Raw genomic sequence first — 15,637 nt, forward strand, 5'->3', positions numbered from 1 at the left:
GGCGCAACGACGCTACCGGATGAACCCTAACTATGCAGCAAAAGTAAAGGGCAAAATCGACAAATTGTTATGGGTAGGGTTCATCCGACCGGTCAAGAAGGCAACATGGCTGAGTCCGAGAGTCGTCGTACCAAAAAAGAATGGAAAAATCCGGGTATGTGTCAACTATCAGAAGTTGAATGCGGTAACGGTAACCGACGCATTCCCACTCCCGTTTACGGATGGAGTCTTGGATGCGGTAGCCAGTCACGAAGTGTATAGTTTCCTGGACGGGTTCAACGACTACAATCAGATCCGGATGCACCCCGATGACCAGGAGAAAACCGCTTTTGTTACCAAATGGGGAGTATTTGTCGCCGTAGTCATGATTTTCGGACTTAAAACGGCGCCGGAAACCTTTCAGCGAATCATCATGGAGATTTTTGGAGAATTTATTTGAGCATTCATGTAGGTGTTCTTAGACGATTTCGCCGTGTATAGCCAGGAAGGGGAACACCTCCAATACCTCCGATTATGTCTTGAGAAATGTAGGGTTTACCGGTTAAGCCTTAACCCGGAAAAATGTGTGTTCGGTGTGTCAAGCGGGGCATTACTAGGCCACATTGTTAGCAAGGACAGTATTGCAGTAGACCCGGACAAGGTCAAAGCAATTTTGGAGGCACTGGCACCCACCACGACGAAAGCATTGAGTCGGTTCCTAGGAAAAATCCGGTGGCATAGCCGGATGCTCCGGTATCTAGCAGACTTGGCCACACCATTGCATGCCGCGGTGCATCGGACACCGTTTCAATGGACGGACACAGAAGAGAAGGCTTACCGGGCATTAAAAGTACTACTATCACAAGCACTGGTGGTGCAACCGCCGGATTGGTCTAACGAATTCCACGTATTCGTAGACGCGTCCGACATAGCAATAAGGAGTGCATTAATGCAGCTTACCGAACCCAAGTGGTATCGGCCCATGTATTATGCCAGCCGTAAGCTATCCCAGGTGGAACGGAATTACTCTACGACGGAAAGAGAGGCCTTGGGCATGATCTATAGCGTCACCAAGTTCCGACACTATCTGTTGGGGAGGAAATTTTCCTTTCATGTAGATCATTCAACGCTACTTTACTTGGTCTCGAAAGCATCACTCACGAGTAAGCTGGCCCGGTGGACGCTATTATTACAGGAATTTGAGTTCGAGATATTGCACCGGCCAGGCATACAACATGCGGTTGCAGATTATTTGAGCCGGTTAGACTCCGGAGAAACCAGTGATGGGGTCGCAGACGAATTTCCGGATGCAGACTTGTTTAGGGTCACAGCCGAAACGACAACAAATGGCACGATCGCCGAGGAGGACAAGTGGCTCACTAACATGCACCAATTCCTGAGCACTGGCTTACCTCTACAGGAGATGAACAGAGACGAGAGGAAAAGATTAGCAGTACAAAGACGACACTTCTGCCTACTGCAAGACACACTGTATCATAAAGGCGCGGATGACATATGGCAGCGCGCGGTGTGCAGCGACGAAAAAGACCAAATACTGCACGAAGCACACTGTGGTGTTGCCGGAGGGCATTATGTTGGGGATGCTACGGCAAGGAAAATATGGCAGAGTGGCCTATGGTGGCCAATAACATTAAAGGACGCCATCCCGTATGCTAAAGAATGCGATTTGTGATAACGGATGGGCCAACCAACCTCACCAGCCGGTGCTGCCATTGTAACCATTTCAGAAATGGGGGTTGGACTTCGTCGGCCCATTTAAACCACCAACAATGAGAACCAGCAACCGATACGTGATTGTCGCTACGGACAACTACACCAAATGGGTGGAGGCCAAATCACTACGTGACAACACCGTGGCATCCACGACAAAGTTTTGATATGAATGTATCTGGTGCCAGTATGGATGTCCGATCAAGCTAATCAATGACCAAGGAAGGCATTTCCTGGGACAAGTGGTGGAGAGCTTAACAACATTCTATGCGGTGGTGCATAAGAGAAGCACTTCGTATTATCCGCAAGCCAACGGATTAGCTGAATCCACAAATAAGACACTACAAAACATCCTCCGGAAAATCGTCAATGAGAACCAGACAGATTGGGATACAAAGCTGCACAGTGCACTTTGCGCCTACCTAACAACATATAAGACAAGTATCCGGACAATGCCTTTCCGATTGGCATTCGGATTGGAAGCGGTAATGCCGATTGAATTCCAGGTTCCCAGCTTGGGGTTACAGGTTAGGGAATGCCTGAACGAGAAGGAGTCGGAAACCATCCGGCTAGCAGCACTGTGCGAACTGGAGGAACACCGGATCGCCAGCTTGATGCACATGGAACTGGAGCAACGGAGAAGGAAAGCATTCGTCGATCGACACCGGAAAGGTAACGAAAAAAGATTAGGGATCGGCAAGCCAGTACTTATATTCCAAACCCGGATGGGTAAGATGCTGGGGAAGCTACGGTTTCAGTGGACCGGACCATATTGGATTACACGGGAGTTCAGCGGTTCGTACGAGCTAGTAACACTCGCCGGCGAAGTTATGGGTAACTGAGTGAATGGGTTTCGACTCAAACCATACTATGGACCCATGCCAAAGAACCCGTTTGAGTAGACAAAGGCTGACACCGCACCGGACACCAGTAAGCACGACGAGACGATAACCGGTCAGGCAATCGGCAATCACAATCCGGAGACGGGTCCGTTTGGGCTGGATACATATTAAAATAAAATAAAATAAAAATAGAAAATAAAAAATCCAATCAAACCCAACTATGCAATGGCGAGGAGTGAATGGCCACATGCAATGAAAAGGAGGGGTGAACGGGCACTTTGAAAAGCCAAGTAGTGGGCTATTTATAGCACATTAAAACGCCGCCACGTGGCAGTTCATTGCCATTATAATACACAACATTTGCATGCGCAAGAATCGAGAAAGGCGCGAACATGCAGAAAGAAAACCTACACCACATGGAGGCCTTCTCATTTCGCGAACAGAGAATCGCAAACGCACACAGTCGATTGAAGATAATCAGACGCGAGCACCTAGAGCCTCTAACACACCTACCTGACTAGCAACCACCGTCTCAGAAGGAGAAATGGACTGCATGACGCTGTCGGAGGCAGCCAAGAAATGGTTAAAGCAACACGGTTTGGAAGGATTCTTGAGGATCATGGAGGCACCACCACACAAAGAGGCGGAAAGCGTTGTCAAAGCCATCGACACAGAAGTAATCACAGAGGAGGCCATCCGTGCCTTGACGAGCTTACCCGAGGGCAACATCTTCACCGTCGACAACCCTACCCTGGAGCAGCTCACAAAATACTTCGGTGAGTATTCTTTGGCCAGCAAGGCATATCGCACACAGGGCAGCGAGGATGGCTTATTTTGAGAGATTGCTCGTGTACTGCACGAGTATGGCCATGTGTACCCTCGATCCCTAGCAAGGCCTAGGAACAGAGTCGGGTTAATTATCGCCACATATGAAGGCATACAGGTGGACTGGTCGGTGCTGATCGCCGACGGACTGCGGGCAACCATCGACTCGGTACGAGGGAAGGATGGAAGAAAAATATGGTCGGCGATGGCGCAATGGCTCACACTGTTAGCACCACCAGTGGAGCACAACACGACAAAGAAGCGGGGAAGAACAACCGAAGGAACCTCCAAACCGGCTTCGAAACGGTAGCAGCTATAATGCTATTGGCTGCTAAGGCAACCAAGGGGAAAGAGGCAACACCGGCACGGCCAATAAAAATTACATTTTGCCAATCGGGGCAACAGGAGCCAGATCCCTTGGCCATGAAAATCAATCTTGTGACTCAGGAGGAGGAAACAGCGGAGGAGCCCAGCGAGGCCAGAAGAAGAGCACTGCCGACCATGCCGGCAAGCAATCAGGTCCAAAAACGGATAGGACGCTGATGCCCCGCACTAAGCGCCCAGAGCCAAGGGTGGAAGTGGAACCAGTTCAAGCAGAACCGGTGACAGAAGTCCCTATGCCGCAGTGCCCGCCGGCGGGTCAGAGCATGACAAGACCCGTGATTCAGGAGCCAGTGATTCAGTTGCCTACCTCATCGGAACAACAGGACCAACCAGAGCTAGAACGGCCGACTCAGGCACAACCAGAGCCGGTGCTGCCATGTGGTACCTAGCTAGAGCCAGAGCTGGCAATCGGACCAGATCGGACACTGGCAAGCGCAGAAATCGGCCAACCCTTCGCGCCGACAGAGCCAAAAGGCACCGGCAGCCAATGGCGGCGGGTGATCGGTGAGCAAATAGCCGGAGTGGTCCATTATATGGAGGCAGAGGAGAAAGCACAAGTGGACCAGTTGCTAGCCACAACCGTGTTGGGAGACAGGTCCCTCCGGATGGGAAGGGAGAAGATCAGTGACGATGAGGAGTACCCGACTACGGAAAGCCGGATGGTGCAGGCCCGGTATGAACCGGATGAGGAGTACCCAGCTACGGAGAGCCGGATGGTGCAGGCAGGCCCGGTATGAACCGGATGAGGAGTACCCGGCTACGGAGAGCCGGATGGTGCAGGCCCGGTATGAACCGGATGAGGAGTACCCGGCTACGGAGAGCCGGATGGTGCAGGCCCGGTATGAACCGGATGAGGAGTACCCGGCTACGGAGAGCCGGATGGTGCAGACCCGGTATGAACCGGAGGAAGAGACATATTCGTAAATATGTTTCTGAGAACCCATTGTGGCTATATTTGTAAATAGCCGAAAAGTCATATTAGTATAAATATGACTTAGGGCAAACTAATATGAAGTTGTTGTTATTCTTCTTGTTGGTGCAAGAAACAGAGACAGTACGTAACGTTGTACAGAGAGAGAGAGAGAGAAAGAGGTCGTTGCCTCTGTTGTAACCGCCGCCTGTGGCGAAGAGCGTGAGTCCGAGGTCGTTGCCTCCGTGAACTCACTGTTTTGTACATTCATACATAGTGACAGTTTGCAGCCTGTGGGCTGCCGTGGTTTTTCCCCTAGTTTGGGGTTTTCCACGTAAACCTCCTGTGTACCATTTCTCTCCTTTGTGTCGTGTTATTCGTTTCCTGTTTTTTGTGTATGAAAAGAATCTCGGTTGTGGCCGAGCGTTGCGCATAAGGAGCTAGGAGTTCCCGTCAAGTGGTATCAAAGCGAGGTTCGACACAGAAAATGGACGAATCGTTTGGTGGCATGTTCAAGCTCACCGGCTCCAACTATTCAGTATGGAAGTCAAAGATGAGGGACATGCTCGTTGTTAAAGACCTCTAGCTGCCGGTTCAGTTCGGGGACAAGAGACCTGACAAAATCGACGCCGCGATATGGGAGGTGATGCACATGAAGACAACGGCGTACATACGGTGCTTCATCGACATGAGCCTGTACAACAACTTCAATGAAGAGAGCAAGGCTCATGAGCTCTGGGAGAAGATCAGCATAATGTTCCAGAACAAAAATGCTGTCAATCAGGTGTCGGTATTCCGGAAGCTAGTAAGACTCCGGTACCAAGATGGCTCCAGCATGGCGGAGCACATGAATGCCTTCCAGGGGCTGATACACCAGGCAACATCATTGGAAGTACCTCTTGCCGATGCGGTACTAGCGCTACTCCTGCTCGGTTCCCTCCCGGATAGCTGGGAGACGTTGGTTGTCACTTTGGGCAACGCCGGGCCGGAAGGAAAACGGTTATCCCTAGCAAGAGTAAAGTCAAGCTTGCTAGATGAGGAGGCGCGTCGGAAAGATAAAGATACGAGCTCCGACTCCAAAGCGCTCCTTACCGAATCGGAACGCGGAAGACAGAGAAACCGTAGTCCCCAGAACCGGGAGAAGTCGGGGACACGGTCAAAGTCAAGGGGGAGGCCTACTTGCTTCTATTGCGGCAAGCCGGGACACTTCCAAAAGAAATGTCGGCATTTCCGTAAAGACAAGGAAACTGACGGTACCGATTCGAAGCAAACCTCGGACCGGAATGGTAAAGACCGGAACGGTAAAGACCGGAGGGGGCCGGACCGGAAGGGAACGACGGCAATCACGGCAAGTGAAGAAGAGTGAAATAAACCTTGCCGGCGACGAGATGACCTGGGTGGTAGACTCCGGAGCATCGTTCCACCTTACCCCGGACCGAAAATGCTTCTCATCCTATTCAGCCGGTGATCACGGTTGTGTCCGGATGGGGAATGAAGGAACATGCCGAATTGTCGGCATGGGAGACGTGTGGCTGACAACACCAACCGGATGCAAGTTGCTGCTGAAGGATGTCCGACACATTCCGGAAGTTCGTCTGAACTTGATATCAGCCGGTCGGCTAGATGATGAAGGCTACACGGGTAGCAAAGGGAGCCTGATTGTGGCTCGGGCCCGGAAGGTAAACACATTGTACCTGATGAATGCCCGGTTATGTCCGGAAGAAGTGAACGTGGCATCCGACACTACCGGTGAGCTGTGGCACAAGAGGCTGTGTCATATGAGCGAGAAGGGGATGAAGAGGCTTGCAAACGACAACCTCATTCCAGTGAAGAACGTACACCTACAGAAGTGCATTGATTGTCTGGCCGGTAAGCAAAACCGGACCTCCTTCCGACCAAGGCCACCGATGAGACGTAATGCACCACTGGAGTTGGTGCATACGGATGTGTGTCAGGTAGACACGAAGTCACATGCCGGAGCGCAGTACTTCGTGACGTTCATAGATGACCACAGCCGGAAGCTGTGGGCCACACCGCTGAAGACGAAGGATTAGGTGTTATCCGTCTTCAAAGAGCTCCACGCGAGAGTGGAAAGAGAAACCGGCCGGAAGCTGAAGGCGGTTCGAGCAGACAACGGAGGAAAATACCAGGGGGCAGTTCGAGGAGTACTGCCGCTCGAAGGGAATACGGCTCGAATTTACTGTGCCGAAGACGCCGGAACTAAACGGACTGGCCGAGAGGATGAACCGGACCATAATGGAGAGGCATTGTCGACGGCGACATATGTGATAAATAGATCACCCTCAGTACCCTTGGACGGAGACACGCCACAGAGAATGTGGACCGGTAAGGAAGTATCCTACCGGCATCTGAAGGTGTTCGGGTGTCTCGCTTACGTGCATATAGCTAAGGACCGGAGAGGTAAGTTGGATCCAAAGAACCGGCCATGCATATTCCTCGGTTACGGTGACGATGAGTTCGGCTACCGAGTGTGGGACCCGGTCGACAAGAAGGTATTCCGGAGTCGAGATATTATCTTCATGGAGGACAAGACGCTCGCCGATTGGGAGTCGGAGAAGAAGATAATGAACTCCGAGTCGGCCGGTAAGGATAGACTCTACGATGAGCAGACCCAACCGGCAAGAGACCGGTTAGCACTCGAGGAACCAGCCGGTTACGGTGAGGATACCGAACCGGCAGATGAAGAGGTAGAGGACGCTGAGACCGGAACTGGCCAAGACCCCGAATCGGATTCGGATGAAGAGAAAATGGAGGAGCCGGTTATCGAAGCCCGAAGACGGAGATATCCTCTCAGAGAGAGAAGGGCGCCCCGGAGATTTCCGGATGCAGAGCATGTTCTGCTGACAGATGAGGGGGAGCCGGAAAGCTTCGAAGAAGCGAAGGAAGACACCCACAACCGAAAATGGTTAAGTGTCATGCAGGATGAGATGGATTCCCTGCATGAGAACCATACGTACGAATTGGTGGAGCTGCCGAAAGGAAAGCGGGCACTCCGAAACAAGTGGGTGTACAAGTTGAAACCGGGAGATGCCGGCAACCCCCCGAGATAAAAAGCCAGGATCGTGGTGAAGGGGTTCCAGCAGAAGAAGGGTGTGGACTTCGACGAGATATTTGCCCCGGTAGTAAAGATGACCTCCATCCGGACGGTGCTGAGTATAGCAGCAAGCATGGACCTCGAGGTAGAGCAGCTGGACGTGAAGACGGCATTCCTTCATGGCGACCTCGAAGAGGAGATCTACATGCAGCAACCGGAAGGATTTGTGGAGAAAGGGAAGGAGCACCTGCTATGCCGGTTGAAGAAGAGCCTGTACGGACTGAAGTAGGCTCCCCGACAATGGTACCGGAAGTTCGACTCCTTCATGACCGATCAAGGGTACCACAAGACGCAGGCCGATCACTGCGTGTTTGTGAAGAAGTTCGAAGGAGGGGACTTCCTGATACTCCTCCTGTACGTGGATGACATGTTGATCGTCGGACGAGACCAAGTAAAAATACGGATGCTGAAGAAGGCTCTCAATCGGACCTTCTCAATGAAAGACTTGGGTCCGGCAAGACAGATGTTGGGGATGCACATCATTCAGGACCGGTCAAAGAAGCAATTATGCCTGTCACAGGAGAAGTACGTGACAAAGGTGCTTCACCGGTTCAACATGTCAGATGCAAAACCGGTCAGATCAACACTTCCGGCAAACTGCAAGCTATCCGGTAAGCAAAGCCCGAAGAAGAAAGCAGAGAAGGCGGATATGATGAAGATCCCATATACCTCTGCCATCGGGAGCTTGATGTACACAATGGTTTGTACCCGACCGGACATAGGATACACAGTCGGAGTGGTGAGCCGGTTTATGAGCAATCCCGGCAAGGAGCACTGGAACGCGGTCAAATGGATACTCCGGTATTTGAAGGGCACTTCAAATATGTGTCTCCGATTCGGCTCCGGAAAACCTCAACTGGACGGTTTCACCGATTCGGACATGTTGGCTGATGTGGATACCAGCCGGTCTACATCCGGGTATGTAATGACATATGCAGGGGGAGCTGTTTCGTGGCAGTCGAGGCTCCAGAAGACGGTTGCATTGTCAACCACAGAGGCGGAGTACATGGCGGCTGTGGAAGCCGGCAAGGAAATTTTATGGATGAAGGACTTCATCGGAGAGCTCGGTATCCGGCAAGAGGAATACCGACTCTACTGCGATAGTCAAAGTGCCATCCACCTTGCTAAGAATGCGGCCTACCATTCCCGGACGAAGCATATCCAGCGGAGGTTTCACTGGATCCGGCAAAGAGTAGATGACCAGGAGTTCGCACTGACGAAGATCCACACGGCCGAGAACGGGTCAGATATGCTAACCAAAGTGCTGACACCCGACAAGCTGGACGCATGCCAGAAGAGGATTGGACTGGTAAGACACCCCATGCCGGAGTGAAGGGGGAGTTTGTTGGGAGACAGGTCCCTCCGGATGGGAAGGGAGAAGATCAGTGACGATGAGGAGTACCCGGCTACGGAGAGCCGGATGGTGCAGGCCCGGTATGAACCGGATGAGGAGTACCCGGCTACAGAGAGCCGGATGGTGCAGACCCGGTATGAACCGGAGGAAGAGACATATTCGTAAATATGTTTCTGAGAGCCCATTGTGGCTATATTTGTAAATAGCCGAAAAGTCATATTAGTATAAATATGACTTAGGGAAAACTAATATGAAGTTGTTGTTATTCTTCTTGTTGGTGCAAGAAACAAAGACAGTACGTAACGTTGTACAGAGAGAGAGAGAGAGAAAGAGGTCGTTGCCTCTGTTGTAACCGCCGCCTGTGGTGAAGAGCGTGAGTCCGAGGTCGTTGCCTCCGTGAACTCACTGTTTTGTACATTCATACATAGTGACAGTTTGTAGCCTGTGGGCTGCCGTGGTTTTTCCCCTAGTTTGGGGTTTTCCACGTAAACCTCCTGTGTACCATTTCTCTCCTTTGTGTCGTGTTATTCGTTTCCTGTTTTCTGTGTATGAAAAGAATCTCGGTTGTGGCCGAGCGTTGCGCATAAGGAGCTAGGAGTTCCCGTCAAGAACTAGAGAAGGCCTAGTCAAGGATCCGGAACTTGGAACGAGAAGTAGAAATAGCCAAGGAAGAATTGGCTAAGAAGGTCATCATAGGACCTTAGGAGCAGGAACCGGTGGCTCCGGTGCATGTACAGAATAATGAAACACCAGCAACTGTACATAATAATATGACCCCGGTGCCGGGAACAAACCCGGATATAAGTACAGTGCAAGCGCAAGAGCTTGCCATTCTCAAAGAATACATGGCCGCAAAAGAAGCATCACGGGCCAGGGAAAGAGAATTACGAATGGCGGCGGAGGAGGAACAACGAAAGACTGCTAAGAATCTCCGATGAGCATAAGACAGTCTGCAGAAGGGACACCAAGTCTATGATCGGCTTAAGGAAGAGAAGGAAAAACTGTTGCAAGAGAAGGATAAACTCCGAAGGATGGCGGAAATGGAGATCGAGAGACTCAAAGAAGAGCTTCAGCAGCAAAAGGATAGGGAAGACCGAGCTCACCGCCATATCAATCAGAAGCTGAAGCAAAAATCAAAAGAGTTTGACCGCCTGCACCGGGATTATAAGCATGTTGAGTCGGAATACAAGAAGCTTATCACCGACAGTGACCGGCAGCAGGAGAAGATGTTCGAGTTCCAGAATGAAGTGCAACGAGCAGAGACGGCACTAACAGAAGAACGGGTTGAGAAGGAAACCATACGAGCTGAAACGGCGAAGGAACGCATGGAACTCCAGATGCAACATTAGGGGGAAACGGAACACGCTACCATGGTCTTACAAAGAGTGCAGACAACGTATCAGAATCAACTGGTGCGCTACAAGGACCAGGAGGTGGTAACGGCAAACCTGATTAAACAGTTGAAAGATGACCGGCAGGCTATTGAAGATAAATCAAAGATGGGCCTGGAGCAGATCCGATGCATTGTACATGCATGGAAGAATCAAACGAAGCGTTTGATTGAAGATAACTCAGTAGTATGGTGGTCAAAATGGGCGAAGCACGCTGCCGAGTTACAGTTGCTGAGGGCGGACGCGGAAAACCGGCAGAAAGAAGGCGATGAGTTCTATAAACTGGAAAAGGAAGACTTTGCTGCTGTGAAAGAAGAATTGGTGGAGGACTTCGTAGCCTTGGCTGATGAACAAATAACGGTGGTTCGGCCACTAGTGGCACAACTGGACGATGATTGGCTGGATAACCAATCTAGTTTGAAAGTTACGAAAAGGAGAGGCTACGGCAAGAGGCGACGAAGACCACGGCAACAATCAATCTCAGTGATGAAGAGCCATCGTCAGAGCAAGGGACAGACAGACCCAAGGCCAGGACAAGCCAACCGGATGTAACTCAGGAGCAGCAGCCAAGGGAGGAAGCGCCGCAACAACCACCGGCACAGCCATTGGAGAAGCAACGCCCAGAAGAGCCGGAGATTGCGCAATAGCAAGAACCACAGCAGCCGCCAATGGAGCAGTAGCCGGAGCAAGTTTCACAGCCAACGGAGTTGCCGCAGGAGGAGCAGCAACCGGAGGATCAACAATAGCAGGAGCAACAACAACAGTCTGATCAGCCTTCCGATGAACCCTTAGAGCCCCTCGATCAGAGCATTCTGGACATTTTAGACAAGGATTGAAGGTTGGATAGTGGGATTCAACGTACAAGGTACTATCCCATGGGCGTGCCATGTGTTAGCCAGCCGGCAAGGAGTGAAGGATAGTCTAGAATATGAAAGGGCAGAAATAATCGGAGGTTGTTATTAGGATATTAAGTAATTAAGTAGATTTTAGAGTAGTGAATGGACGGACCGGAATCGGTATGCCGATCCGGATCCGGACCGGTTCATATTAGTGTGCCGATTGGCACCGTTTTGTAGGCAGAGCCGGTGATCTATAAAAAGCCCGGGTTACATTGTAAATGGGAACGGATAATTAATAAAACTCTATTTCCTTATCTCTGTGGATTGATTACCGTTCTGTGCTAATTACTATCTATCTTACGCGTGTATTAAGATTAAGGATCTGTTGCTTAAGTAACGATTAAAGCCGGATTAATCGTCGGTCTAACTTTGTTCCACTATAACACCCTTTGGTGAAGTGTCTTCTGTAGACACCTAGTGTTAGGCTATTGTCCGGCCCTACGGAGTAACATCTCATTCGGCCCGCTTAGCCGGAATGAGATCAAACTCTCTTCCAGAATGCCGATATCTTCTCCTTTGTTGAGCGAACAAGCTCAACCGGATTCGGATCAAAGTCCAGAATGAAAAACCGAATTGGTGTTTGGAACCAGGAACCGGATCCGAGAGACGGATCGGATTGGAACCGGTAGGCCGTTAGAGGCCTACGAATCTAGCCTAGTACGTATGCACACTTTTAGCAATCACTGTTAGTAGCTCATATGAGCATTGAAGTACTTGTCAGTAATTCTGTCAATCCTTTTAAGGACTTGTATAAAAGTGCTCACTGAGCACATTGTATGTACAAAGTGTTGTTATTTTGAATTGAGTTTCTTTTGTTGTTCTACTCTATCTGTCTCTCCCGTGTACTGTGTATTCTAAGCTTCCATTAAACCTATGTTTATTCTCTATTGTTATCCGGTGTAACCGGTTTTGTCTTCAAGCTTCCGCACGCTATTCTTTACATAGTATCAAAGCGCGAGGGTTGAGAACCTCTGCTACCGACAAGCGATTTCCAAAGACGAACCCTAACTTCCGGAAAAGCATAGGCCGAAAAGAAGGAAGATATGGACATAAGTATGGCGAGCTCGCGTCCAACAGAAAAGCTCGACCGGAGCAATTATGTGTCCTGTGTTGGGAGTTTCGTCCCTCCGGATGGGATCTGGATGAGAACTGGAGGAGCCGGATCGGACAAGCCGAAGGAAGGAACCGGATCGGGCAGATCCGGAAGATATCCGGATGAATCCAGTGTGAACTGAATCCAGGGACATATGTAAATATGTTTCTATAGGGCCTATCATGGCCATATTTGTAAATAGTCCTAAATTCATATAAGTATAAATATGACTTAGGGCAACCACTTATGCGTGGTCATTAGAGTTGTTACTATTACTATTGTAAAGATAGAGATACATAAAGCTTTTCTGTTGTAACCGTTGGTTGGTGAAGACATAGAGCTCGAGGTTGTTGCCTCCGAGTCTCACTTGGTATCCTCTTCTTATAGTGATAATTGGAGTCGGTGGACTCCCATGGTTTTTCCCTATTAGGGTTTTCCACGTAAACATCTAGTGTTGCCTCATACTGTGTAAGTGCATTAATCTCATTTCTATTTCCTGCTTTCTTCCATTGAGTGTTTAAGACTCAGTTGAGGCCGAGCATTATTCCGCACAAACTGGTATTAGAACAAGCTTCTAAACCTTGAAGAAAACGGAATACTCATTCGGAAGAATGTTCAAGCTCACCGGCTCCAACTACCCAATATGGAAGTTGAAGATGAGGGACATGCTCATAGTCAAAGATTTCAGGTTGTCGATACAGTTTGGGGACAAGAAACAGGACAAGATCGGTGCCACGACGTGGGAGGTGATGAACATGAAGACGACAACGTACATTAGGTGCTTCATCGACATGAGCCTGTACAACAACTTCAATAAAGAAAGCAAGGCTCATGTGCTTTGGGAGAAAATCAGCACCATGTTGGAGAGTAAAAACGTCATAAATCGGGTTTCGATGTTCCAGAAGTTAGTGAGACTTCGGTACCAAGATGGATCAAGCATGGTGGAGCAATTGAATGCATTCCAAGGGCTCATAAATAAAAAACCTCACTGGAAGTACCTCTAGCCGATGAGGAACTTGCGTTACTCCTGCTCGGTTCCCTCCTGGATAGTTGGGAGACGCTAGTTGTCATCTTGGGCAACGCCGGGCAGGAAGGAAAACAATTGTCCTTGGCAAGGGTAAAATCAAGCCTGCTGGATGAAGATGCTCGCCGGAAGGACCGGGAGTCTGGAACCGATCTGAATGCCTTGGTCACAGAAGATGACCATAACCAAGGAAGAGGCCAGAATCGGAGTTCCCAAAACCGGGGCAAATCGGCGACGAGGTCAAAGTCAAGGGGGAGGCCCACTTGCTTTTATTGCGTAAAATCGGGGCATTTCCGTAAGAATTGCCGACACTTTCGGAAGGAGAAAGGAATCGACAATGCTAACTTGAAGAAGGGTCAGGACCAGAGGAGTTCGGATCGGAAAGGAACGTCGGCGATCGCGACAAGTGAAGAAGAATTGTTGCTAATCATCGAGGAGAGTGAACTACATCTTGTCAATGACGAAATGACTTGGATGGTCGACTCTGGAGTGTCGTTCCATCTGACTCCCAACCGGAAGTGCTTCTCATCGTACAGAGACGGAGATCACGGTTCTGTCTAGATGGGAAATGAAGTTGTGTGCCGAATTATCGGCATAGGAGACGTGTGGTTGACGACGTCAACTAGGTGCAAGAGTATGTTGAAGGATGTCCGACACGTTCCAAAGGTTCAGTTGAACCTGATATCAACCGGTCAGCTAGATGATGAAGGCTACACCGGTAACATCTGGAACGAAATCATGAAGTTTTGCAAAGGGAGCCTGGGCCTGAAAGATCAACACTATGTACCAGATACATGCCCAGATCTGCCGGGAGGAAGTGAATGTGACATTCGAAAATGCCGGTGAGTTGTGGCACAAGAGGTTGTGTCACATGAGTGAGAAAGGGATGGGAAGACTTGCCGAAGATAACCTCATTCCGGAGGTGAAAGATGAGCATCTTGAGAAGTGCACTGACTGCTTGGCTAGCAAGCAAAACCGAACCTCTTTCCGGTCAAGACCATCAATGAGATGGAAGGCCCCATTAGAACCTGTGCATACCGATATATGCCAAGTGGACACGAAGTCACATGCCCGATTGCAGTACTTTGTGACATTCATAGAAGACCACATTTGGAAGTTGTGGCTATCACCGTTGAAGACGAAGGATCAAGTGTTGTTCGTCTTCAAGGAACTCCATGCGAGGGTGGAAAGGGGAATTGGCCAGAGCTGAAGGCGGTTCAAGCGGACAATGGAGGAGAATACCGGGGGCTGTTCGAGGATTACTGCCAGTCGAAGGGAATCTGGCTCGAATTCACCATGCTGAAGACGCCAGAGCTGAATGGATTGGCCGAAAGGATGAACCGGACCATAATGGAGAGAATCCGGAGCATGCTAGCACATGCAAAGTTACCCAAGATGTTTTGGGCTGAGGCGTTGATGACAACGACCTATATAATAAACAGATCACCCTCAATGCCCTTGCAAGGAGACTCACCGCAGAAAGTATGGACCGGTAAAGACGTGTCTTACCGGCATCTAAAGGTGTTTGGTTGTGTCGCTTACGTGCATGTTGCAAAGGACAAGAGAGCAAAGTTGGATCTGAAGTGCAAGCTATGCATATTCCTTGGATACGGCGATGATGAGTTTGGATACTGAGTGTGGGACTTGGTCAACAAGAAGGTGTTCCGAAGTCGAGACACAGTCTTCGTGGAAGACAAGAGTATTTCCAATGGGATTTGAAGAAGAAGATAGCAGACTCTGGATCGATCGATGGGACCCATCCGGTCGGAAGCCGGATAACACTCAAAGAACCGGCTGAAGTCAGACAGGAGACCGAACCGATCGAAGAAGATTTGGACATTGGAACCAGACAAGACTCTGAATCAGATTCAGATGAAGAGCAAACGGAGGAACTGGTGGACAAGAACCAATGAAGAATATACCCTCTAAGAGAGAGAAGGTCCCCCGGGAGATTTCTGAATGCAGAGCATTTGTTATTGACCAACCAAGGGGAGCCGGAAAGCTTTGAAGAAGCAAAGAAAGACACTCATAGTTGCAAGTGGTTAAGTGCCATGTAGGATGAGATGGATTCCCTACATGAGAACCACACA

The sequence above is a fragment of the Azolla caroliniana genome, unplaced genomic scaffold, assembly GCF_043228905.1.
Source record: "Azolla caroliniana isolate FFs.n. ecotype wild unplaced genomic scaffold, voAzoCaro1.0.p SCAF_18, whole genome shotgun sequence".
NCBI lineage: Eukaryota > Viridiplantae > Streptophyta > Polypodiopsida > Salviniales > Salviniaceae > Azolla > Azolla caroliniana.